Below are 24954 nucleotides of genomic sequence, written 5' to 3' on the forward strand. Positions count from 1 at the left end.
GCATGGTTACATGTTTAATATTCTCTTACTATTTTACCAGCCTCTCAGGTGATTTCAGGTGGAAATTCAGAGCAGGATGGTATTTGTAAAAACAAGTTACTTGTGACCTTGATTGGGATAGAGAGACAATGAGCACGAAGCAGAGAATCAGGCCACAGAGGCTGATGTCCAGGGCTGAGAGTTGAGGGATTGCTGCCACTAGCCTAAATGGCTTGCTAATCGTGGGGTTACCAGCTGCTCTGTGTGGCTGCTTTTGTGGAACAAGCTTGGCATTTTCAATTTGTGGCATTGTGGAAAAGTGTGTTTGTTGGAAACAACACCATTTGCGTGCATTTTAGTGGGGGCTGAAAGGGAATACAGACTGAGCTTTCCCTACTTCATGAACACAATGGGTGAGATTTAAGATCTAACTGCAAAGCTCCATGGGAAAGAAAAAAAAAATCTGGAAAAAGAATGAAACTTACAGTCTTACGGCATTTATTACCTACACAAAACACAGTCAATGTATCTTTCAGCCAGGGTAAAAATTGGACATTCATCTTCTATCAGGTCTTTTTTATTCTTAGCAGAGAACTTTGGGGAGTTAACAGGGGAAAAAAGAAAACAGATTGCAACAAGACAGTGATCCACTGCATGAAGAGTCAAATAAAAAGTAAAGAGAGAGGGAAGAATTTATTCCACACAGTTTCCTGTATAACTTTTAAAACTATTTTAATAAATGGCAAGAAAAGTGCCCCAAATGAGGGTAGTGCACAGGTTAGCAGCAGCAGCCTGAGCAATTTCTGAAAGAGAAAAAAATAGGTCCTCCTTTACTGCTCATTCTCCTTCCCACAAAATTTTTGGAAGAATGTAGGGAAAAGTATGTTGTACAGCACACTTTGCACACTGAATTGCAGTGAGAACATGAGCAAGGACCTCTTTTGTCAGAGTCCAGGCAAATTGGAAAGAGAAATGGTGGAGGACTGGAAATATCTGAAGGTAAGCAATGTATCTGAAATTTGTAGACAACAAAAGAATTTAATTAGGTAGGAGTGAGAACTATAAGGCTTTAAATGACCCCAGCTTGGGTAAATTCAGTCTGTTCACCTGGGTGGGTTAACTAAATAGAAGAGAATGAACCAGAACCAAGAAGGAAGAAAAGGTAGAAAGAGGCTTGGGATCTGCACTAAACGTGAGTTTTGAGCATTCAGCAACATCCCTGATGAAGGTAAAGACAAGGAAGATGAAAATACTACCCATTTGGGACAGCCAGTTGGCAACTGAAGTTGCTGAAGATAATATGGGTTGTGAGAGTGTTAAAGCAAAGGGGATGGGAGTTGATATGAACAGTAACATTTCTCTATGTTCTCTGTTCTACTTCTATCAGGAAGTAACTACAAGTGCAGAACACTAGTATCTTTATCACTTTTTCATTGTGTGTATCCTTGCCTCAGTTCTATTTTTTTTTCCCATTTTGTTAATTTGAACATTTTGTTAATTAATTAATTTTTCTTGTGCTGGCCTTTGAGCTCTTTCAGAAGCACCGTTTCTTTTACTATGGGGTTAGGAAGATGCTTTGAGAGTTCATATTTTTGGTTATGTTAGTGGCCTCTTGACAACTTGCACTGCTGAGTTAGACCACTGACATAGTAATTCTTTTGGCTGGGAGGTCCTGTTACCTTGCTGCTCCTACCTGAACTCTCCCAAGACAAAATTTGTGTATTTGGAGCACAGCACTTCAAAGATTTCCATAAATTTCTAGCAATACATCTGTCATGTTACTGCATTCTGTGTTCTAAGGTCTGAATCAGAGTTCATTAATGTCAACGGAAAGCTTCCTGTTCATTTTAAGGGTCTTTTATCAAACCCCAAAGAACACTATGTTGTTGCTGACACGGAGGAAACTCAGGCAGAGAAGGCTGCCACAAAGTGCTACTTGTTTGGTAGCACCATTTTTTTTTTTATCTTTTATTTTTTTTTACTGAGGCATGTTAACTGCAAGGAAGAGAGGGAAAAAAAAAATAGAAGTTTGCTACAGCTATGGCTGGTGTCCTGTCAATGTTCCACAAATGCAGTCCTCGTGGCCAGAGCCTCCCGAAGGAAGTGTCAGGGCAGGGCCTCACAGCCAGCACCCCTTCCACCCTTGGCCATGTCAGCTTGCAGCTGGCCCTGACCCTGTTGGCTAAACCTCCCAAGAGAGCAGGGATGCTCCCGGGACCCCAACATGGAGGTTTGTGGTGGGTTACGCAGCCTTGTGCCCATTTTCATTATACACCGTGGAGCAACACCTTTTTTTATTATGCAAGTTGTGATGTTGCTAATGTGTATCCAGTGTCTCTAATCAATGTCATACATATCACAATAGCTCGTGAAGCAATAGAGCTGTCAATGAAGGAACTGGTAATGGACCACAATGGGAATTTTAATGCACAACAGGATCCATTACTAGAATGATAATGGCCAGGATGAAGGTGGAACAGCAAATGTCAAATACAGATGGATGTTTATATACATTTATATATTTATACAAAATTATATGTATAATATTTATAAATACTTGTGTCTACATAATATTTTATACAGATGCATAATCTTAAAATACACGTATAATCTTAAAATACTGTATGTTTTTTTTAAATACATGTTATTTAACTTTTGTCAGTGACTTTTTTATTTTTTTTTCCTGACAATGTTATAACATCATCAGTGAATATGTAAATGAGCTATGATAAGCAATGAAAATTTTGATGGGCATATAAAAGATTGGTCTGAATGTCTGAGAACTGGGAAGATACTGGGGGGGGTGGGGGGCAATGTAGGACAAAAACAATGTTAAAATAAAAAGTAAAACATAGGAAAAAAAATTAAAAAAACTACTCTAAATGAAACACAGGTGGCCGATACAAAGGTTCTGTTTTCTAACATATATGATATATATTAGCAAATTTCTGGCTTCTGTTTTCTTTTAATGTCCCTTATGGAGGTATCCTACTGAGTATAATACAATAATATACCTGTCTATCCACCTGTCTAGGTGCCCATGGCTGTAAAATTTGAGTACTAATACTTAATATAAAATAGCAGTTTTCCCACAGAATACTCTCAAAACACCACAGAAAATGGACTTTTTCCATCTGAATCTCACAAATCCTGTATGATTTTAACCTCATTTTTTTTCTTTTCTGTACAGTGGATTGTGTATATTGATATATTTCATATTATTTACTACTTGTGTTAAACATGTTTTCAAGCTGCTATTATGAACACATTATTTTGGTCCTAATTGTATTAAACACATTCGATCAGGTAACACTACAGAGCCTTATTGCCTTACATTTGATTTTGACACATCTCATTACCTAAGAACAGCACAACAAACAAAGAGTTAAGTGCTTAAGACATCATTCAGAAAATCCAGGTGTTGTGCAAGTGCTACCAGGCAATGTAGAGATTCTCATTCCCGATGTAAGGCCCCAGAGCTGGGACTGACAACATGTGACAGGATTTCTATGCTAGCATTGAATCTCTATACAGGTCCTGCAGTCTTCCTCGAAGACTGGAAAAAAAATAAATAACAAAACAGATACTGGAAATAAATCTCAGACCCATGTTAAGAAGTATCTTCCACTAGTTTATGCTGTCTCACCAACAAAAGTCAAGCTAGTATGCCAATTTGTGCCTTTACAGATCATAAGCAATTTTCACAAGACTATGGGTGTTAATTCCTTTCTCCTCATTGTGACTCTTCCTGGGTAATTGCAGTCTGCCTGCTTAACTTCCCCTGAAGCTTTAGCTCTCCAGTGCACTCCTCGCTTTCTTATCCTCGAGTGTGCACTGCTGAAAGCTGCCAGCTATTGTGTGGCCTCACAATTTATCACATTAGTATCACCACCAAATACATGGCTTAAACACAAGTATTGTGCGTGACTGCAAAGGATGTCACTTTTCTGTTTCTTCCCCATCACTAAGGCAAGGGCTACCAAATTTTGTAAATGTTATAAGAACTTGAAAGGAAAAATAATCAGTATTTTACATGGAATAATAAAACACTTCAAATGTTATGGATTTTAAAAACTTGTCCATAAAGTGTGGACTATTCTTAAGTTAAGCTAGGGAATATAGTCAGGTTTTGAAAAAAGAAGAAAAGCTAATGAGGACTGAATACAGCATGTACATTCAGAATTCATGGTGTTGATGCATTATTGGTTTACACTCAGATTTAATTTTTGTTCACAAATTTCCACGTTTCTCTTATTGAAACAGAATATTACAAACACTAGCTAGTTATTTCCACTTGTGTTTTGTTTTGTTTTACATTTGTAAAAGCAAGAAAGCATGATGTCTTGGAAAGACTGCTTAATGTAGTAGGGTCCATCAGAAAAAGATTGTCTAGATTAAATATAGTTCTGTCCCTAGCAGAAAACTCTGAAGTCCGTTTGTTAGCAATATTCTGAAGTGTCATTTTTTTCCCCTTTGCTTACCCAAGGGATATGCATAAATAGGAAAGCCAGGAGGTATTATCATGGTCAGGAAAAACCTCCCAATACCTAAAGACAGACAGTAGCAACAGAGGTCTCCAAGTAGCCTTTGTAGCCTTTGTTCCTTTTGTACCATAGAGAAGAAGCTGACATATGGCTCTGCCAAATCACAGATCTGCTAATCACAACACTCGCAACCTCTGAACTTCGTGGTACAGGAGGATGACAAGATTGGTTGTTATAGGTAATCGTATCAACATGGTAGACATATATAGGTTAGGCTTATCACTCAGCCTGCACAGAGTAGATTTACTGAAGTAGAGCAAAATAAAATTTATGTGACACACCCTGAATAGATTCAAAGTACTTAACTGATCTCACAAATATTGCTGTAAACGGTATGTTTCTAGCAAGGTCTCACAAAGATAAGCTGTGAACTTTTATTATTTAGCATCTTATCTACTACCATGGAGAAATCATGAACTGCTGATTGACAAAGTTTGTAGATGGCACTAAGACTGAAGTGCAGCATTATTCCTTAGAGAGATTAGAACCCCTTGGGAAACTGAACCCCAGTTCAAACAAAATACATTTCACTGAAGCACACCTCTTTGAAGAAAGAATGCTGGGCATGTTTGTAGGATAGGGAATTTTGTTCTCAGAAGCAACAATCTTGAAAAAGAGTTTGGGTTACAGTGGAGAATCACCAGACTGTAACTTTCCATCCGTCACTGTGGCTAAAACAGCTAAGGTATGAAATCTGAATGAATAAGCAGGGAATTTAGAGAAGTAGAGATTACATCACTTCTAATTGACATTAAAGACAAGATCACTGCAAATAATTGTTGACAAATATGTGAACAGTTCAAGTGTTCCATCACCAATATCTGAGTGGTTTTGAGTAGACACAAGTGATGTGTCATATTTCTGCCCACCTGAACAACTTCAGAAATTCAGTTTTCCTATAGGACCACTCAGGACTAAGAGTTTGGAGCACAGGTTCTGTGACAATCCAGCAATAACAGTTCAAACATGATGTTCTTGAGGTCATGTCTTTTCCTCTTCTGTCCCATAACTCGGTCTCCTAGAATCTTCTTAGAAAATCAGTGCACAGGGAAGACAAAACCAGAAAGGAATTAATTTTTTAAATGCATATGGGTAGTCACATAACATTTGCGCTATTTTCCCCTCTTTAATAAAGTCTGTGAACAGCACTTCATCTTCTTGTCTACAGGTAGACACTTAAGTCGCTTTGAAACGATTCAGCAAGAATCATTCTATTTATTTCAGGTATTAAGTGTCTATCACTTTGATATCTAAGCACCTACCTGAATATTACACTTCATAATATTGAAAGAACATAGAAATGTTGGAGCACAATCTGTCTGTATTTACTCTATGGCAGCTTAATCACTGATTAAATACTAGTAACAATATGAAGATTGACATATGAGCCACAGGAGAAAGAAAAGTTAACTGCACAAAGGTGAATTGCTATAACTAAGAATTGTTTCTGTCCTATTCAGAGCATGATCTTCAGCAAGGGAACCGTTTTCTGGTTTGGGTTGTCCCCTTGAACTCCACAAAACTAATCAAGTGAGGATGGTGAAGCAATTTTTTGTCAGCAGTACTTCTGCTGACAGTCAGGAAATCAGATATTGTCCTTTAAAATATTACCTCACTTTGAGAGAGAGAGAGAGAAAGAGAGAGAGAGAGAGAGTTCTGAGTGGAAAAGGAAATAATGCTTACCCACAGTTTGAAGGTTTAGCTTTGACTTTCCCTAAGTTTATGTAATTGTAAGGACCCATGCTTTCCATAGACCCTGGCAAATTCTGTCAAAATAATGCATACTTGGGCATTTGGACTGCATCTTCACACAGCTGCAAGTCATAAACAAAGAAAGTTGTTTTCTTCATAAACACCCACTATTTAAACCTAATAAATGGATCTGATAGAGATCTAAAGGACTAAAATATGGAGTTATAATTCAATGTGGAAAAGAGATGCATTATTAACACTAGGTTTACACTGTATTTTTGGACAGAGAGCCGACACAATTACAGCTTGGTCCCACTATCACAGAACTGCAGTTACAAGGAATTTCTGGCAGGCAGAAGGGGCAGAAAAATATATAAAATAAATGCAGAATTTTAGGGAAATAATAGAACAGAATTAAGTTGTTCTGAAAATTAACCAATAATTTTCGACAGATCAAGTTTTTCTGTGATATACATTTAAGAATTAAACTTAAATTAGCTCTTTAAACTGGCCGTGTGACTTTAATTATTCAAAATGTACACAAATTTAATGAGTTTTTAAATATTAAAACTATTCTCTATTGTCACTACTGTGAGCTCTTAATTTACAGAGCAATTAAGTCAGGACCCTCATTTATCAGTACATGTGCGTTTGCTGAAAACATAGTCAGTTTTTATTAATTGATGCTATAGAAATACTGAGGTAAAATTAATGTGTGTGCTTCAGAGGTCATGCTGGCGATAGTAGGTAGCTAGCAAGGAGCAAGACGTGAGATAAATAAGTAACTGCTGTTCCCTGATTACACTAGAGATAGCTGAAATATTAAGTGGCACAATGGGCACTATTCTTAGCCAAAATGCTTGCAAACAAATGCCCCCTGAGTTTTCTCTGGCAAGCATCTGTCATGGCAGTAGCTGAGAAATAGGGAAACTTCAAAGCTTCAGTTTCTGATTATTAGCAGCGTGTGTAGTGTAATGTTCTTACATTTTTATGTAAACTCAGCGTTGATGAGCTGAGAGGGTAGAATTAAAAAATACTTCAGCTTCCCTTTGTTCTTTGGGACATGGCTGACAGGAGCGTTAGCAGTTAGGAGTCTCCTGAGTGTCTATCAACTTGCGAATCACAGGGACTACAGGGCCAAATTTGCAAAAGAACCAGGTGAACAGCTACAGAACTGGAGCACGATTTTTTCCTACATTTCCCCTGCCCGCAGTGGTGCATATCCAAAAGCTCTGTGACGGCACAAAAAGTGACTGGAAAGTAGGTTAGACATAAATATGAGCACAGGCTGGGTGCACAGAGATTTTGAGAGACCACTGGTGGACTTCAGAGTATTTGGTCCCCTTACCACTCGCACTGTAGGAACACCCTGAGGCCATCCTTCGTATCTCCTCTGTAATCCAAGTATTATTTGACTGATAAATAAAAATTTACAGTGGAGATGTTCAAAAAAGACAACTCAAGGTTTTAAAGAAGGAGAAAAAAAAATGGTGAGGCCCTCTTGCTTTGGGTGTTTTTGTTTGAAGTAAAATCTTTAACAATATGATATTTAAAATATTAAATGATGCTGTTGTTGGGAGTCTCTCCCATGGATCCAAAAGGCAGGTCTGAGTGGAAGTCTGTGTTTTCTTTGGTGTCTCACTCATTCATATAAAGATTCAGCTGATTTAGTAATACTCAGCTGCCCTTCTGATCTGTGCTTTCAGCCGTCTGAAAAGGCATGAGAGGTGGGAAACTTAAACTTCCATCAGGCCCCTGGTTATGGCATGTCTTTCTGAAAATCCTGGTAGTTTATTCAAAAAGTTCTGCTCTCCTCTTTGCTGGCCGAAGAGTTTCAGCAAATCAGAAGGGTACAGTTTTCCTTTTAAGAGACCAGGCAGTCTGGCTTTCTGATGACATGGCCTGTTAAAATATTTTATTTGTAGTGATTGGTTCAGATGTTTTATCTTACACTGGAGTAAGGTCAATTGATCTGTGATTCTTAAGATTGCTTAAGAAAGTGTGGCTTTTTGAAGATCTTGTGAGATATGGTCATTTTTATGGAAGTCTGTGTTTCTCCTAATTGACCATTTTAATGTTTATTTAGAACTTTCACAATGGATTGTCCTAGTGATTTTCTTTTTCTTTGTCAGTTTCTTCAAGATTCTTTTCTTTTGGCAACTTGATCTCTGATATCGCCTTGTGTTTATTATCTGAAAATAATTGGTTTAGAGAAAGGCATCTCCATAGTGAATGCAGATGCAAAGAAATTGCTTCATTTTTATGCAATATTCTTAATTGTTCTCTTTATCTTTAGTGGTCCAGTGTCTGACCAAACCATTTGCAAGCTCTTTGAAATTGTGCCTGTACAAATACATGTGTGTGGGGGAGGGATAAAGAAGATGTATTTATAATTCAGAGCTGGGAGAGTAGCATGAAGTCCCTTTTTCTTATTATTTACCAACCAGTTTCTTTTACACCTTTCACTCCTATTTATTCACTCCCCAGCCCATATACTTTTGATTTGAAATACAGGATCAATGTGCTGCTGTTTATATAAGGGGGGAATATGATCCCTTCAATATTCTCACTTACTTTGGGAGCCAAGGGTATGTTGCCCATTATTAATTACTGATAAACTAGTTTTATTCCTGCAGTTTTCCTCGACATGGAGTATGTTGTTGCTAAGGACCAATATTATAAACCTGCTAGGTCATGTCTGATTTGGGAATGGATCAATCTTAATGTACCTTGTTGTGCTCTTTCAGTTGTGTGGATGACAGCTTTTCTGTCCTGATCTGTCCTGTATATATAGTTTCAGGGCAAGGCAATATACAGCTGTGCAGCTGCTAAGAGAGTTACCACCAGTACTTTGAGACTCCCTGTAGATGTTCTCCCACAATGGGCTGATGGAGATCTTAGTTTTCTGAAGCATACAAGTGCTTCACTGAATCTTTCATTCTTACTCATTCTGTTATGGATCAAGCCCTATTGTGCTAAGGGCTGCACAGACCCAAAAGGTAGGGAGAAAAACATCAGTCTTTTCCTAAAAACAGTGATCCTCTCCCAATCCCAGGAATTCTGCACTTACATTTGAATATCTTTGCCTCTTTTTCCTCACTATTGAACTGTCCACTTTGAGTCTGGACATAGCCACAACAGAAGGACATAGAGGCTGAGCACCTAAAGTTGTCTAAGTACTCATCCTGCATTTAGGAGAATAAACAGAAATGGTGTTCTCTCAAGGCGGTTATCCAATTTCCATGGCCCACAGAGAGTACAAGTAAATAAGGGCACGTTGCAAATTTCACAGAGAGATCTTGATTATTTCAGGAACCTCACAGGTGCACAGGGACTGGGAAAGGACAAAGACATACTCAGAGTTGACATGATTTGTCCAAGGTCGTGCAATAACCCTGTGGCAGAGCCAGACAGGCAAGAACCCCGTGAACCAGATCACTGCAGCCTATGCATTGCACATTGTCTTTCCAGGCAGAGAAATCTCTCTGCCATTAAAAACAAAGTTCAGTGCACACGTCATTAGTATACTCCATTTACTAAGGATTTTCTTCAGTGAAAATAATGTTGGTGCAAATAGATGGAAAGATTAAATGGCTTTGGATGGATTTGGCACCTACTTTGCATCGTTAGTCTCTATTTCTTTGGTCTGTGGTGTATTAGCAATGATGCACAGACATCTAGGGCAAATATCTAGCCTCTAGGGCTGATGGTAAAAGTGGAACTGCAACACAGCATAGACATTTCTTAAGTTTATCGACATGACCCTTAAAGAATATTACATCTCATTATGCTATACACTTTCCCATCTGCTCCAGGCTGGATGGTACCCTCCTCCTCGTGACATCTTTCACTGCAACCAAGTTCCTGACTAAAGAAATAAAGTGACTCCATCCATTCCCAGCAGTTAAGGTTAAAGAGATGCACTCGGTTCTAAATCTTGGCTGCTAACGCTCTCTTGACCTTTGACTTGCCTTAGCACAGCGAAGTTTGATGGGCCCATGCCAAGCCGTCTTCTGTAACCCATGAGTTGGTTAATATACTCCCATTTCTCATTCAGACAGCCAACAGAAGCAAAAAAGGCAGCAGGGCAACAAATGCTGTCTCCTGCAAATGCTCAGTAATAAATTGTTCTTTCAGTAGTGCAGAAGACAGATTTTTCTTTCTTTTGCTCCTTTCCTCCTTTTGCATGGAAGTCACCAATGGGAAGCTTGCTTTCCCACCTGGCCCCAGCTGACTGTGCCCATAAATTTGCCTATGTGATGCCTGTTTACGGGTCGCTGCCGGAACACGGGGACGGGTGCGTTTTCCAAGCACCGGGTAGATAATCACAGTAATTGATGTTTGGAGCTGAGAGATCCTAGGAGCATAGGGTCTCTTTCTCCCAGCGAGGCCCTGCTCCATGTTATCAGTCCAGCCCATAATTAAATATCACTCTTTTACAATATGTTTCAGGCTCCCTAATGAGTCTAAAGCAGAAATAGTCACCTCTTTCCCCTTTGAGCTTTATTTGCTTGTTATTAAACAATGTTATTGAGCTGCCTTCTTTCTCTATGTTGCCAAACCTGCATCATTTCCGTTTTATAATTGCACAATTAGAGTCAGTGCTTTGCTTTCATACATCAGCAGGACCTGAGAGAGAGAGAGAGAGAAAGAGAGAGAGAGAGAGAAAGGGGAAAAAAATCAGGTGTTCACAGACAACTCAAATGCATCTTATTTTCATTAACTACCAGATTTTGCAAAATGGGAAGCTATTTATCATGATCTGTTTTCTACCACCAGCCACCCCCACCACCCCACTCCAGTGACTTTCGCTATGACCTTGTGCTGTATTGTTAAGGGTCCAATTTGCTCATTGTTACTTGCCTGCATAATTCTGTGCACCTCCCCCACCATCTTTTTTTTTCCCAAGCAAAATCCAGTCATTTATATTCTGAGACTAAATGGTATTCCTCCTCCCCTACAGCCTCCCCCAAAAAGAAAAAAGAAAAAAAAAAGAAAGAAAAAAAAAGAAAAAAAAAAGAAAAAACAAGCAAGCTGTATAACACTAGTAATTCTTTCTAACAAATTTCCACAGATAACCCCCTCCTTACACACACGCACACACTCTCTCACACGCATCCTCTCTCACACGCACACCCTTAAGCTGCTCTAAGCAGTGTATTAAGTAGCTGAAGAAAATCCATTCACATTCTGCTGTGTCGCTTTCTTCTCAAGTCATGAACCCATCACAGACTTTTTCTAGCTGTAGGTTGCCACGGTGAAGATTTACAATGCCAGTTATTCATACATCTGCCTTCTCTTTTTTCCCCCCTTATTCTTAAATCCCTTGGGCGAGGGCAACCTTGATACTGAGACTCGTAAAATTCATGCAGGCTTATCATCCTTGGTGAAGGCTTCAGGCATGCATTACCGTATCCAACTGCCTGCTCACCGCCATGACAGAACTGGGCCTATAGCTTTTATTTCCAACGGGGGAAAAATGCATTAATGTGCTAAAGAGAAAAGAAAGCTTACATGTTTGGGGAAAGAAAATAATAACTAGCATTATCTATTTCTCTTAATGATTTTTAAATTTGTTTTAATTACTCTACTCCCCACAGAACAGCATAAATTTGAAACCACTTTTTTTTTTTTTTTTTTTAAAGCACCCTTTAATTTGTGTGGAGCAGTGTTCTGAAAGTCCAATCACACTGCAGTGGAGAAATACAGTATTAAGACAGCCTCTGAACTCCACATCAAAGTAATGAATACAACAAATCTGGAATGAATTTTAAATGTAAATTTTAGAGTCTTTTATTTATTTTTTTCTGATTTTGTTTTCCCTTTATTTTTAAAGACCTGCTTAATCATCATAAGAAGAAATACTTTCTTGAGGGGTGGTAGAAGAGAGATGAATGTACAGATTTTACAAAATGAAAACAAAAAATAAAAAGCAGAAAAATGCCAAGAAAATTACAGGTCTTCAGTTACAAAGTCACAGGTTAAACATGGAGTCTGAAATAATGCAAATCACAGTCATTTTAATTTTGATAAAATCAAAATTTTCTACAATGTTAATCACAATTTTTATATTTATCTCTTCTTTTTGAAGGACTACTCCTACAGAGGATTGAGGGATCCTCTATGTGGAGTTCAGGATCAGAAACAGAGGGGTTTGTTTCAGAGTTTGGTTTTGTTTCTCTATTTTCAATAGCCCAAAATCATGTTAAGACCTCTCAGGTTTTCAAGGAGGCAGACTGCTGCATGCTGTGTTTAAAGGCCTGCACACCTCTTTTATTTCCTGTGGATGACTGCGTGCAGTTCTATGTCTATTATTTCATTTTAATATGTGTTTTGAAATGGGTCATGATTTTAGGAAGCTGAACAGTACAACTGAACTATCAGTATCCCCAAAAAATCTTTCAAAATGCTTATGCCTGTGCAAGTGGAACCAGTGTAGCTAGAACTGGTGAGTGTTCCAGTGAAAAGTGCAGCTGGAGTGCTGCCCTCAGAAGATCCCTAAGTGCATGACAGACTTTTTCAGGAAAATTCTGACTTGCAGTTTCAAAAAGAAGTAGTTTTGAAGACACAAAATTATTCAAAGAGAAATGAAACCTCATGTCCTTTGAGAAGTCACACCCCATTATCCTCATCCTTTTTTCTCCTTTTGCGTTTTATTGTTGCTTTAAATGTTTCAAAACTGTTTCAGCCATTATGCTGTCAAAAGTGTCTTTTCAATCTCAGATCCATATCTTCTGACATCCTAAGACAGCTACAACAGAAAAGAAGACTTGTGTTGATGTTACTCAGTCAGCATTAAGTTGTCACAAGTGCTGTCTCACTTCATCTTGATAGTGATGCCTAGAGCCCACTCATACCACCATCTGCCTGCACAGAGGTGACATCCCCGTTTGCATGATGAAGCACTATTTACAGGGCACCACTCCTGGGTCCACAGGGCCCTGACAGAAGTGCAACATACTCAGCATGCCACCTGTAATCACCTGTGAGCAACATTTCTCAAAATAATAGCTGTGCGAGGCTTCTAATGCTTTGAATTATGAGTTGCAGAGGCAGAAAGAAACAATGATATGTCTTTAGGTCACTAGTGAGGAGGTTGTAAAAAGTTGCAGTTTCCAAACCTGCTCCAAAATTAGTTCAGGGTTTTTCATCTTTTCTGGCTATGTGAGGTGCTTTTTAGCCATCTCTTTCCCGTGGAAGAGGACACTCCAGGGTGCATCCCAAGTAGATGTTTACATATCTTGTATAGAAACAATAGAGCAGGAAAGAGGAGTTCTGCACATTAAACAAGTCTTATTCTGATTTACAGTAGGAAGCTGTTGAGGCACAAATGTAGATCCTTGCATGGGGACATGTCCCTGAGCCTCACAACAGAGATTTTGCCATTGGGTTCTCTGTACTCTAGACCTGCAACGTGACTGTTAGCCAGGGCAGATGCACCTGCAGCACCCGCACCAGAAGATATTGCTGCTTTTTCTTAGAGAGGCATCTGCTCATGCAGGGATTCCACCATGCTTCTTGATGATGCCCTTTTCCAGGCCAAGGGACTCAGAAAATCATCAAGTTGAATTCCAGTATGCACAGGACTCTATGCAATCAATGTTTCTAGCAAAACATCCCCTTCATTTATCACAAGTTGTAAAATGCTTCCTAGAATCCAGCACTGAGCTTTCAACTGTAAGTAAGACCAAAAGTCACAATTACAACCTGACACAGAGAGACAGAAAGAGATTTCAAGGGCATCACAAAGTCCTTAAGTTCCTGCAGTAGCAAAACTGGCTGCAAGCCTGAGTTTCTCAACAGTGTAGGAGTTACCAATTCTACTTGCTGCCAATTAGTCTTTGTGTGTGTTGAGTATCCTCCCCCAAACTGTCTTACAAAGGACTCATCTCCCAGATATTTCAGCTAGAAATCCAGGCAGTTTAGCTCAAGCAGCAAAGAAGCTTGTGTTTTTATCCTTGAAGCCTCACGGGGCTCTAGTTTAGCCAAGATGGCAAGCAGAAAGCATCATATGTATCACTAAATCTTCCCAACAGCAGATTCTTTTGCTGGTAGGGTATACCCCAAACATCAGCAGAAGCTGGTGCTCCGTCATCATCAGATGTTCAACAAATATAGCCCCTTAATTATGTTTATATAAGGACTTGGACTTAGCATAATTATTTGTTTCACCCAGTCAATGGCTTTAATTATTCCCCATGGCTGTTGCTTCTTGCTGTTGTCCAGGTTCTCCAACTGATCCATTACACAAGACTCTCTAACCCAATGAAGACTTGACAGAGCATCTTTCCATTGAGGGAGACTTAACTGGAAGCATTTCCCAGGATCATTCCACTCCAGTGTTTCTTGTGAACACTTCATTCTAGGTTGTGGTAAACAGGTCAAATAGACAAGCACTTTCACTGCAGAGCTTGTATATATCACTGAACATTAGATTAAATTGAAGGCCTTCAGTATATGGGAATTACAGGCTGCCAGAAGGAAAGAAATGGATAGATCCCAAAATTAGAGATCTGAGTAATTTCCTCTGAATCAGTTTGTATTCTCAGGCACATCCCTTATTATTAGTAAACAATGTGAACTGATGCCTGCTTTAATTTTTTAATTTTTACTTTTTTTTCAAATTCCTCTTTTATCCTTCTGCCTCTCTTGTGCTCTGGTACTTGTCAGCATTGCAAGGTAAAGTAATAAAGGAGTTATGTGAAGCAAATCACTTCTGTGTTTTTGTCACAAGCAGGGTGTACTCACTGGTGGATATACACTGAAGAGAAAAAAACATATATGTATACCAAACCTGAATCACTATTGCTTTGGCAAAACGTTAAGTGCCTAGCATGCCAATGAAGATATGATGCTGTTCAAGCTATCTGATTGGGAATTATTGTGTCTTACTATGCTAGGCAAACATTGAGAAGATTATTTAGAACCTATAACTTCTCCACTTTGTTTAATAGTGAACAAATATGATAGATTTCTGGTTCCAGAAAGCTGAGGTGGAGGATCACAGAATCACAGAACTGAAGGGGTTGGAAGGGACCTTGAAAGATCATCGGGTCCAACCCCCCTGCCAAAGCGGGTTCGTTAGAGCAGGCTGCCCAGGTAGGCATCCAGACGGGTCAGAAGTTATTGTGAACCTCGATACACTGCATCTTCAGCAGGTAACCTAGAAGGTTGTTTCTTGCAGAGCCCAGACAGGGTTTGAAGGCACATTTGAATACACAGAATGCACCAGGGGAGGTTCTTTCCATGGCAGCTCAGTGATCTTGTGATTATCATGGTGCTCATGATGCTCAGTGACTATTTGGATCTTTCTTTTACAGTATGGCTGACAACCAATACTGAAAAAATACAAATAATAAATAATAATAATAAAAGAAACACACAGTGATCTATTGGCCGGCTAATAGCTTTCAAGAAGGTTATGTATAAAAAAAAGACAAAACTGCAATTGGTCATGCAAGGGAAATTTTTACAAACACCTTGTTTACTACAGAATTCAAATTTCTGGCTTGGGGGAACATATTATTCTCTACTACCAAAGTCCTTACTGGTAATTTCAGAATTATAAACAATAAATACCTATCAGTTCAGTTCATACCATAAATATGTATGGATGCATGAAGCATAAAGAGATTTGATGAAGTCCTCTGCTCTGTAGCATCCCTGGTCTGATAGTATCTTGTTTATGTTATGACAGGAAAACTAGAGTGGCTCCATGAAAATTTACCAGTCCCAGAAAACTTCATATAATTTCAGTAGTGACTATACAATAAAATAAAAGTTATTGTGAACCTCAGAAGGGTTTGTTGCCTTGAAGTAAAAAAGTAAACAGCAGAGAACTTTGAAAGTTTTTATTTCAAAAAGCAAGTAGATTTAGGATTAAGCTTCTCTGCCCTGTGTTCAGATGTTACAGTTCCTGCATTTCACAAGCTGGTTGTGGTGCAGTCATTCAGAACAAAAGCTTGGGCTTGACTGTCAGGCCCTATCCTTATAAATAACAGCCTTTTTTAAGATAATGTTCTCTCAGAAGTGTTTCTTTGTGATAAGTTTCCTATTACATTGGATTATTTGCATGTTTATAAACAATGCAAATATTGTAATATGAATATGTTAAAAAAAAACTTCAGCATCATATCAGGTGAGGTTCAAGAAAGTGTCTTTTAGTGTCTTTTAGATTTTCTGTGTGTGGTAATGCTTTTTTTTCTACATTTGCTGGTAAATAGGGTAATAGAAGTCCAGTGTTTGTTTCCTACCTGAAATTTACTTGGGCAACTTGCCTTTCTATTGGAGGCTGTATTTCAAGCTAGATTTTGTCAGAAAGCCCAGAGCCTTTAGGCTTGGTCACTTGCCACATGTAAGTAACCATCAGTTTTTATGAGATGTCTTTTTATCTTTGGATTTGATTTTGTTTATTTCCTTCCTGTATTTTCTGCATCTTTATCTTAACATTATGAATATAGTTAATTAAATTTAAGGTATTGGTCATTATAATAAAACCAACAAAGAAGAAAGAGAGAGAAAAGATGGTTGATCATAGACCGGAGGTTGGATTCTGTAAAGAAAATAAAGCATGAATTTTCATGGCTTTATATCTGCAACGTGATGTTAGAGCAGCACTAATGACAGCTTGTAACCGTATGGGTCTCCTTTACACAGTTTCAGTGTGTTCTTGAGGATACTGAAACATCAGTCCATCAGGGAAGGTTCTCCTTCTTAGGTAGCTTTAAAATGTGGCACAGCTAGTCATTGAGTTATGGGCATGTCACAAGTGGGCTAGAAAGGATAGGAAGGGACTACCCCTGATTTCTGCTGCAATGGCTTTCTTAGAAATCCAAGGGCGTAAATGTAATGCTCCAATAATTTACATTGGCTGTTAACTCCAGACTGCAGGAGGACAAATACAGCTTCCGGCTATCTTTGCTCTAACTTCCCTGCTCTTAATAGATAATAATATTTCTTTGCTTCGAAGTGTTTACTCCTAGGAGTAAATTTTGCGGAACAGAGAGCATTTGAAGGATAGGGTTTTGAGAAGAAAAGGTGTTCATTAGGGCAGAAGCTATGTACTTAGCTTGTCTTTTATAGGAACCTTGCACATTAAAATACCTCTGAGTAGAAAATAAATATGTTCTATGCTGTATATTGTTCACATACTTGTTTTTACACATGTAGACACACCTGCAAATGTATGCACATATGAGTAGGAGAGAAAGATAGAGAAAAATAAAAGACAGGAACATCCAGATCTTTTGAACCAATGGGTGGGTCAGGCACTTTTACACTTGGTATTTCAATTATTAAACTTTGGGTGACACTGTCTTAGAAAGAGATCATTTCAGTACGCATTTTCTTTATTTGCACTACACAGCACACCTGGTAGAAAGGATATTTAAGTAGTGAAGGACTCGCAGCATTAGTAATTAATAGGTCCCATTATGCTAACTCTCATGCAAGTTTAGGACATCTTAGATGCTAGATAAGAGATGAATAATTTGAAGTAATTTTCCTGTAATCATGCCAATCACTTCAGCAAAGTAGTTATTAAATGAAACAGTATTATGATGAATTATAGGACATCTATTGAATATCTTTTCTTATCATCTACTTATACTGCCTGATGCTGAAAAGAGGCAAACAAGTGAATGCTCTTTCTTAGTAAAATATGCACACTTCTGACTGTAAATAATAGTTTGTTTAGCAAACCTTGTTTTTTTAATGAGGCCTAGAGACAGATTTGTACTAGTCTCACACTCTTTGCAGCTCAAGAAGATCATGTAGTTTTACCATTTCTTTAAAGGTAGACATTAGCCAGAATGAGTCACCACTGATGACAAGGAATTTTTCTAGTTCAAATTTGCTGAAGTGATTAAATATTATTTATCTAATTAAATGCTCAAAACAGATCATTATTGAAAGGAATAAATTTAGTGGATTTGCTGAGCACTGTTAGCTGAAATGTAACTGCACATCATTTGACTTTTTAACATTTTATTATATCTAATAAGTCTTTCTGTGCTTAATTAAATCAACTTCTTTTTTACAGCTAATTTAACATGATTTCATTTTAGTTACAGCTTTTGCATCAGATATGCAGAAAGCCAACTATATCCAAATTAAGCTTGTGCTGCTCAGGTGCTCTGCTGTACTTCTTACCTCTCTAGCTGTTGCTGAGGTCTCTGCTATTTTTTTAGCATTTTCTTATCTTTTGCTGGAGGAAGGTTACTCATTTTTTAATTATAATCTATTTCAAATACTACTGTAAAAAAAAATACCATATGGTCATAAAACATTTAATAATTCTGTCATATGTAACAGGCTCTGAAAATCAACTTTTTTCTTGGCATAGGACTTCGCCTTGTGTCAGAAAATGCCAAACAGGAATGTAAGATTAATTCCACTCATGGCTACCCCAGCAACTTAATCTGCATATGTTTGGGTGAAGGTAGGGGTGGACCTGCTAGAGTACATAAAGCTTTCATTTTTCCCCAGGTACACCCTGTCTTCATAGTTTGTGTGTGTTGTTCCAAGTCTTTTGAATCTGGATTTGTTGTTCTTAAGACTAAAAACATTAACAACTATTCAGTGACTTCCGCCCTTTAAAACATCTGAGAGCTTTTGCCTCTTTTCTGAACAGTATCCTACCATGGGGGTAGGGTAGGGTGGGAGGTGAGAAATTCAGTTAGCCTGCCAGTGATTGCAGTTTGTTTGAATCGATGTCACTGCTTTGACTTCAGTAGGATTATGCCTGGACCACACTAGCATGTATGAGATCAGAACCAGGCTGAGGACAACTTTATATTGGTCAAAAAAGGCATTTTATGGATTTTGGTCAGCCCGTTCACTGACTAGCTGTTCCCACTGAGTTGTTTTAAATGACACTATCCATCAACCATCTAAATGAACAGAGTAAAGTTCACTGAGTGAGTAGATGGGAGCTTTTGGTAGATCATTTTCTGAATATCCTTTTTTTTTTTTCCTTCCAAATATCTGAATATTTTTCAGAAAAGCTCATAGATATCTTTCAATCTAGCCCTGTAGCAGAATGGATTTCATTACCAGTTTTCAGCAGTGATATCAGCTTTTAACCTACATAAGAATAAAACTGCACACAGTTTTAAACTCCAGTGTGAGGGACTGTGCGAAGACACATTTTTGCATGCAGGCATGTAGCACATTATTATTATTACAGTCGCCACCAATAACCATTTCTGCATATAGAGAAAGCTGCCTAACACTTTGCCTTAAATTCCCCGGAGTAGCTGTTCATGATCACAAATTTGGCTAAAGGATTTTTCCCATTACCCTCAAACATTTCCTTTCACCTCCAACCTCTAGGCAGAGCCACCGCTTTCCCTTTAGAGCAGGGAACATAAAGCCATGGGGCCATCGGGGCCGGCTGTGCCTGACCCCGAGGGCCCTTCTGTCAATCACTGCCTCCCCATCCCTTGCTCTCTTTCACACCAGGCAGCTGTACCCATCGCTGTCAACCAGGTAACAACCAGCAAACAATAGAGGCCTGAATGCCTGGTCTAGACACTCTTTTAGCCACTTATTTGCTGCTCTTGGCAGCTGTTGAAGCATAAATAAGCAGTTTGTAATCAGAAAGCTGACATCATTGCAGCTCAGCTGAGAGGGGGAATTGTTGCTGTGCACTGAGCTGCTTTCCCCTTCTCCCCCCCTCCGCCCCGGCCCCCTCCCTCCTTCATTTTGTGACAACGGATTCTGGGGTGGGGACGCAGATTTCTGCCGTGCTAAGCTGGCTTTTCTGTTTCTTTCTAGGGTACAACGATGTAGGGAGTGGAAAACGACATACATGAGGCTGTGTAGTGTGCTACTACCAAAACTGAAAAATACGAAAGATCAAACAAAAACAAAAACAAAAAAACAGACAAGCATGAGAGACCTCACCTACAGATACATGGTTGAGTTCTTTCCTACACATTCAAGAGAGCCTTTGGAGTCTTGCTCATATTTTAAATTTTAAGGGTGGTAGTTTAATAGACTGACCATAAAGTGGGCAGATGGACAGAGAATGATTCCTGTTCCAACCAATATTTTTGCCCTTTCCCTTTATTTTTCACCCTCTGGAACAAGAGAGGAGTTAAAAACAGTCTTACCAGAGACTTTCTGACAAACTCTGTTTTGTGCCAGTGTGCCTCTGTTCCTGCCTCTGAAATGCCCAGCCACACATCTCAAATCAACATTTGTTGTTCAAGTACATTTCATACACTTTTAACACTTTTTTTTTTTTCCTATTTTACAGCTTGATCATAAACAAGTTCACTGGGCAAATCTGACACAAGATTTGAAACTCAAGCTGGGTCCCTCAGATGTGATTGGCCCAGTGAGGCACGTGGAAGTGCTTCTGTTCACTGACTGGGTGAGCAGGGCAGCATACCCAGTGCAAATATTTGCACATGCAAATTTAGAATTCATTTTCCACAAACACTTGCACGTATGACTTTCAAATTAGCTTTCTGTGAGCCTTCATGCTGCTAAGAAACTCTAGTTCAAATATTCATGGAAAACGAACATAAAAGGGCCACAGGTTTAGGTGTTTTCGTTTTAAAAGACAAAAAAATGAGATAAAAAATAAATAAAAATCGAGGGAATAGTCATGCCAATGTCCTTGCAATATTTGTCCAGTTCAATTGTTTTCTGGCTGTCCCCCTTTAACTTTGAGAACCAATAAGTGTTTGTGTGGTACTGAATAGCAACGGCAAACTACACATCCTCGAATATATAGTTAAAACATAAACTTTACAATCTGCGTACATTTGCTGCTGTTTATCAGTGGGAAAGTAAAGCACAGCATGTAACCTTTAAAATACATAATCCATACCAGGTCCCAAATCTTTCCCTTGTGTTTCATTCAGCTCATTCTGTTGATGGCTGTGGCAATAATGGGAATGAGATGAAGGACTTTGTTGGGGACTTTTTTCCCCAAAGTTGTTTATGTATTTATCTGCATGCACTTCATGCATGTGGTTGCTGAGGAATGTCAGCTTCCTTGCTGTAGTGGAACGGATCGCATGTTCAGTCTGCCATGTGCCCAAGCTTGCAAGAAGCCTGACTCGGCTGCCTCCGGGTACGTGGAGGCAAATGGAGCACCACAGCATCCATGTGGTTGGCTAACTATCTGAAATATCTTCAGGTACTCAGTCCATCTCCCATTTCAACAAGGAAGAAGGACGGTTCAACAAAAATACTGACTTCCTATCTCCCAAAGGCTTTCTAGTATTAGTTTGCTATAAGTAGCTCATGATTTAGAGTACAAAGGCATTTCCAGAATGCATGTTTAACAAAATGACATAGCAGATAATTGAAATTTATTTGCAATTTTCAAACTACAATAAACACAATTCTCCTTTTCTTTCATTAATAATCGCACGGCTAATGCATAACAATCCCTCTGCAGCTTTTACAAGCAAACTTGAGCTGCTGTGTTGTAATAGCTGGAAAAGTTAATGTAGCTTGAACAAGGTTCCTAATTGTCCCTGTCTCTGTCATATTTGTCTACTTGAATGGTCCTAAATACCACAGCGATTAATTACTACAGAGCAGGTATTACAAGATGTTATCATCCTTCCCCAACTGTCTGGGTGAATGGAGAGAGGCAGTAGATTGTTACAGTGTTTCATCTTTGCACTTCCTGTAAGGCACTTTAACCAGAAGATTTAATGTGTCAAAGTTAACTGCGTTCTCTCGCAGATATTCACATTCTAATTAAAGATTAAGAACGTAGTACATTACACTGTGATTTGTCATACATGGCTTGTTAAATAGGAAACCTACCGGGATTCCCTAACATTTTATAAACATTATTCAGGGCTTTTAATGTGGGCAAAGGAAAAGATTATTCAGCTGCTCGGCAGAGGAGGAGGCAGGTCATTTCTTCCCACCCTCCCCTTCCCAAGCTTCCCCCCTCCAAATAAATAAATAAGAAAATTCAGGTACTTTTCAAACTGGAATTCTGCTGAGATCTCTTGAAACTGTTTATCTTCCCAGCATGGTATACATGCACATGAATATATTTATAATATATATATGTGTGTGTCTTAATTATTTTTTGGCATTTTTCAACTTTTGCTGTCAGCTATGTAAACTGAGGTAGGAAGCCTTTGTTTGAATCAGAGTGGCAAAGGAAGGAAGAAAGATGAAACAGTTTTTCAATATGCAGAATGTGCTTTCAGCTGATTCTCGCAATGCTGAACAGCGTACCACTTCCAGTATTAGTAGCAGAGGACTGGTTCACATTCTTTGATTGCCTGAGGAATAAATTAATGAGGTTACTGGAGACATTGAACATTTGCATATTCACGGATGCTTATTAGGTATAAAGTGAATGCCAGGTGCATTGAATTTTGGGAATACTAGCTTTGGTTTTGGTCTTCTATTTTTAAAGCAATCACATATTTCTTTTTCCCTGAAGTGGGAAGTTCTGTGAGAAAAAAAAAAAAAAAAAAAAAAAAAGCACTTATAAAAATAATAACACACACTCTCACACACACAAAAAAATCAAATTAATTCAATGTAGACAAAGCTTTACTAAGAGATATACATCAGAATAAATATGATACAGCATGAGGTTGGGGACTATCTGAATATCTTGTTTGGAACAACAGTTAGGATGACTACAAATATAAAAACAGTTGTTCCAAGACATAAGGAGAACAAATGTTATATTTTTCACTGTGCTCCTTATGGATTTCTAGCTTTAAATAGCAATAGGAAAACTCGTTATGAAGTTACCTTCCATAATGCCCAGTGCTTAATTTTAAAGCACCAGTATTCTAGCACGTTTCGTTACACAGTCTCAAACTCAGCCTGCAAAGCACAGAAGATAGAATTACAAAATTTGCTCGACTGTTTCTCCAAGGAGTATCTGCACATGGTTGCATTGTTGTCAGTGACTTCCGTCATTGCTGTGTGAAAGCACATTGTGTGAATGATTTGCACTGTATCTCATTATTCTTGGAAGTTTTTATCTATATTGTTTATTTGGGATAGTTATCCCCTTTACATTCTTAAAGATTTTATGGTTTTTATGGTGCCTTTTTTTTTTTCCTTCCCATTCTTTGGTTGTCCATATGCTATAGAGTACAGTATTAGCACTGCTTGTTTTAGCATAGAAATATCTGTCAATTGAAAACGTGCATTGTTTGTTCTGCCTTTGGCTTGTCTTTTACAGTGTAACTATCAAACATGGATATGTACACAGACTACAGCCTTACATGCACTGCACACAGATAAATACAAACACCCACGCCCACACAGACGTGCACATACAAAATTACTGGTATCACCTATTCCAAGTGGCTAGTGTGGCAAAATCAAGCAGTGATAAGTGTTTTCTTTGGATAATAATAGGTATTTACAAACAGACTCCATTCTGCCCCCTTGTCTTACAGAACACTGTGCTCAACTTCCCTTTCCTGGATGTTGCACTGTGTTGATCACTGTCCTGCCTATTCTATTTCAAGTCCTATTTGAAAATCTCATTTGCAGCATAACTGACAACAAAGGCATTACATGGTGTATGCCCTGCATATTCTGTAGACTACTCCTTGCCTTTGTAAGTTATTTCTAACTTCTACTGAAAATGCTGTGTTATTAGTTGATTATCTTTTTTATTTATTAACAGCCTGGAAAATTAAATGTGTAATCAAAGAATGGATCCTTTCCTAAAAGTGCAAGGTGGGATGAATTAGATCAGTGGTACAGAAAAAAAAAAAAAAAAAAAAACGTTCTTTACTGCAGTAGGCCATTGGATACTCTGGGAAGAAGGGACTTAAACAAAACATTAAATTGAAGAGGATTCAGAGGTTCAGTCACTAACAGCCACTGCAAGACAGAGAAATCCTCTTTAGATAGATATTTTCTCTGCATTTGTTTCCAAACTGCAATTCTGCTCCGTGATTAAAAAATAAAAAATAAAAATAAAGATTTTATATTTCAGTCTCTCAGGGCAGATTCCAAATAATTACGTGCAAAATGATCTATAATATATTTATTGCAAATAGTATTGCAGAACACAAATGTGCATTTTATTCAGAAAGGTCATTTTTTAAAACATCCATTGTAGCTGATTCACTAACGTCCAGGGGTTTTTGCTATACACACAGCACAGATTTTTTTGATTATGTAGATTTTTTTTTTCTATTGCAGTTTCATATGCAAAGCATGCATCAGCCACATCCATGCTATCTCCTAAAGCAGTCATTCTGAAACCCAATCTGGGGACAGTGCAGACTAAATAAAATTTCATTTTGATTTGGCCTCCCGCTGAGAATGGGACTGCTTTGTTTCAGCCGACAGAACCAGCAAGCCAGAAAGGTATGTCCTGTTTTGCATGGCTGATGGTGTGACTTGAGGATCACAATCAGGCCGTTCATGCTCTCAGGGCTCGGCATCTCATCCACATCCTGTACTGTCTTTCTCTTTTCCTTTCCATTTGCTTTCCTTCTGTGCCGCCTGCCGTCTACCTGCAGGGCAAAGCTATGGCAGACCCTAACACTATTGTTTACTTTGGCATATGTTTAATAGCTGCATGGCTGTTGGAGGGTAGGGTTTTTCTTTTTCTTTTTTTTTTTTTTTCCATTTCCTCCTCTGCCTTTTTTTCGTTCCCTATCCACATTCACTTTCCTTATTTTCTAGGTGTTGAATACACAAATACTGACTTAATGGACAATTATGTAAGTACTGCTTGCAATGCTTCAGAGATTTTACTAGGAGATTTGTA

The sequence above is a fragment of the Cygnus atratus genome, chromosome 1 (assembly GCF_013377495.2).
Source record: "Cygnus atratus isolate AKBS03 ecotype Queensland, Australia chromosome 1, CAtr_DNAZoo_HiC_assembly, whole genome shotgun sequence".
Lineage (NCBI taxonomy): Eukaryota > Metazoa > Chordata > Aves > Anseriformes > Anatidae > Cygnus > Cygnus atratus.